Genomic DNA, 3,140 nt, shown 5'->3' on the forward strand with positions numbered 1-3,140 from the left:
CTTTAAAAAGGGTTGTTTAATACACAACAACACCTTCCACAAATAGCTTAAAACAAAGAGAGGAAATGTAAATAATATGCAGAAAAATCTTATTTTATGATGAGTATAAAACTAGCACTGTTAGAGTTAGGGTCTGCCATTCCTAATAACGTGCAGTATATAAATTTTCTATACAACAGTAATTTAAAAAAATAAAGACAGTATTCCCAGTGAATTTTACTTTGAAATTTTACTTCATCGCTCCATTCGTTACACCAAATTGAAGGCTCAAATAAATACTGTTCCTTTAGGTTTGCTTCATAGTTACATGAGGAAAGTTGGTTTGTATAGAGACTTTTGTACCAAATGTATAGAGGTGACTTTTTGTTAGGCACTGAGAAAATGATGATCAAATTGTGCTAGCTTTTCATGGAGCACAAGCTATGTACAGTAAAAGTGTAAACCATTTGGGGTATTTGGTTTAGTTGTGGACAGTGTTGGGGGAGGGAGGAGGGGGAGGAGTTTATAAAAAGGATGGGAGAAGTCATCCTTTGATACATGTGTTCGGCTGTAATAGATAAAAAGATATAATCTTATAAAGTTCTTTTTTTTTCCTGATGTTTAGAGTTACAATAGCTTCTTTAGGATGAATCCATTTCTTTGTAATTTAAGAAAAGATCAGTTTAATGTTTCACTTGTCTTTCTGTTGTGTTAGCATTTTTATAAAACTTCAGTGTTGAGAATGTTTAAATTTGTACAGAGTGATTTTTTTCAAAATAAATATTTTGTAAAAGTCTGTGGTATTCATTTTATTTATATTAAAAAATTCTAATACTGAGGAGTAAATAGAAAAGACCCAAAAGCAGGTGAAATGGAAAGAGCCAGTATGTTAAAGTGTAGTGGTGGTGTTAATGTGATGTTCTCCTGTATGGTGTTGAATTGTTTACAGAAAAGCTGCAAGTGAAGTGACACCTATGACTACAAGTTCTTCATTCAGTGCACAGTTTGTCTTCCTACCCAGTCAATGAGTGTGTTAACTATCTGTTTTATAAAGGTCTGTCGTCTTTACAAGAAATTCAGGTTTTAAGCACTTGTTCAGAGGTAAAGCCTGTATCTGCAGATAAACTCTGTTAGGGGATTTCGGCTGTTCCCACAGAAACAAGGATGATTTTGATTGCTGTAACAAAGGATGGAGGGGGGATGTCTTCCTTTTTTTAAGCGGTCAACAGGTTCTTTAGAGATTTCAGAATAACAGGAGAGGCATAATTGAAGTTGATCACCACCATTCAGTAGCATAGTATGGTCTGTGAGACAAGGGGAATTTCTAAAAGCCCCTCTGATGACTTTTCCTGGGGGGGTGAGCTCACCTGCAGGTTAACAGATGAACTCGCGGCAGATCGAGGCTTGTGGTAGGTATGGCTGTAGCCCAGTTGTTTTCCAAAAACAGAGCAACGTGTGCTTTCCATAGGTCTCGTAGAGTTGCAGAGAGACCTGTTCCTTTCATTGTTGCAGCCATTGGCAGAAGCAGTCCCTTGAAACCGACTGGAGCACCAGTGTTACACAGGGGTGCGAGTGCCTCTACCGTCACCTTGCGCTGAAGCTGGCGCAGCGAGGCTGGTGGACAGGAAGGGCTGTGTATGTATATGTGAGTGTAGGTGGAAACGCACGCACGCACAGGGTTTCAGCCGTGACTCTAATATGAACTCGGAATTCTTCAGACAATTTCAGCCCATTTGCGGGCTAGGTGTTGAATAGGTTTTTGCTGTCTGCTTGGCTGGGAGGCATCACTTATGTCAGACAGGCCTTGGGTATCAGTTATTTGCTCAGCCTTCGTTTCCGTTCAAGAGGGCTATTCCAGTGTTGCGCTGGGCGTGGAGCCTTCAGTTAGCACAGACGACTTTGCTACGTTGCAGTATGTGCCGATTAAACATAGCTTATAGGGTAGTGTATAGTTTTGCTAGGTTAATTTATGAATTTGCACCTGTTCTTTCTGATGAGTAACAAGCTCATCTAGTATTAGAAATGAAGATACCTTGTGCTCCAGCTGAAATGCATTTTTTTCCCCTTGGGATGTAACTATAATATAGCAGGGAAAAAAAGGCAATTTTGAAAATGGAAATGAAGATATTCTTGACTTGTAAATGAAAAGGAAAGCTGGAAACCTTTACCCTTAGCTCTCATAAATGAAAAGTAAATGCACAATAATGAATTTACGGAAAAGTGTCATAATTTTTAAGAAAACAGCTGGAAAACGAATGTTCCATTTTTATTGTAAAATGCAACACAGTATTGAGGAACAGTGATAAATTTAGCTTATTCTGCGTAGGAGTAATAATCTAATCCTACAAATTCTGGAATAAAAACCAAATTGGAAATACTTGTTTGCTTGCTTAAACTGCAACTTCAGTAATGCATTGTGTTTCTCTGGAATTCCTTCACTTGGAAGATTTCCCATGCAAGTTTCTTTTTGATTTTTTTTTAATTTTTTTTTTTTTCTTTCCTAGGTGAGATGGACCAGAGCTGTTCCTGCTCAGTCACTACTGCCTTTCCCCTTAATTGGTTTGAGGACCTTAGCAAGAGCAAAGGGACTCTCATCAAGCAAGTAAGGATTTTCCTAGCTGTCTTCCGACTTTTTCCCTGGGTCCAGCAGAGTCGGTAGCAGATAAGGTGCAGCAGAAACAGATGGTGAATGTTCAGCCCTCGGAAGGTTAGAAAAGCATGGTAGCCAACGGGTTGACCCTGAGCCATGGCTGCGTGAGGACAGGTAAGGCAGCTCTGTGCACTCGAGATGCAGGCACTGAGATCAAGGGGATCAAGCCTTTCTGCTTAACATAGCAAATCCTTTCATCCACGTAAGAACTGTGGGATTTGGCTGGGAGGAAGAGTTTATTACTTCTCACCAGACACGTTTTGTTCTAGATGATGGTTGTGTTTCCTGGTGTGATGAGTACGGCGTGACTTCTATTCCCACGCTTTGTACGCTCCGTATATATCCCAGAGAGGATGATTGAGTCATGCTGTGTGCCAGTATATACAAGTGGAAGCTGAAATTCGTGAGTGGTTTGGAAAACAAACATCTTTTTTTTTTTTTTTTTTTTGGCAAAAACCTGCTTCCTTATCAAAACTGTGTTGGCAAGAAGAATCTGAACTTTCTACTTGTA

The sequence above is a fragment of the Eurypyga helias genome, unplaced genomic scaffold (genome assembly GCF_000690775.1).
Source record: "Eurypyga helias isolate BGI_N326 unplaced genomic scaffold, ASM69077v1 scaffold831, whole genome shotgun sequence".
NCBI lineage: Eukaryota > Metazoa > Chordata > Aves > Eurypygiformes > Eurypygidae > Eurypyga > Eurypyga helias.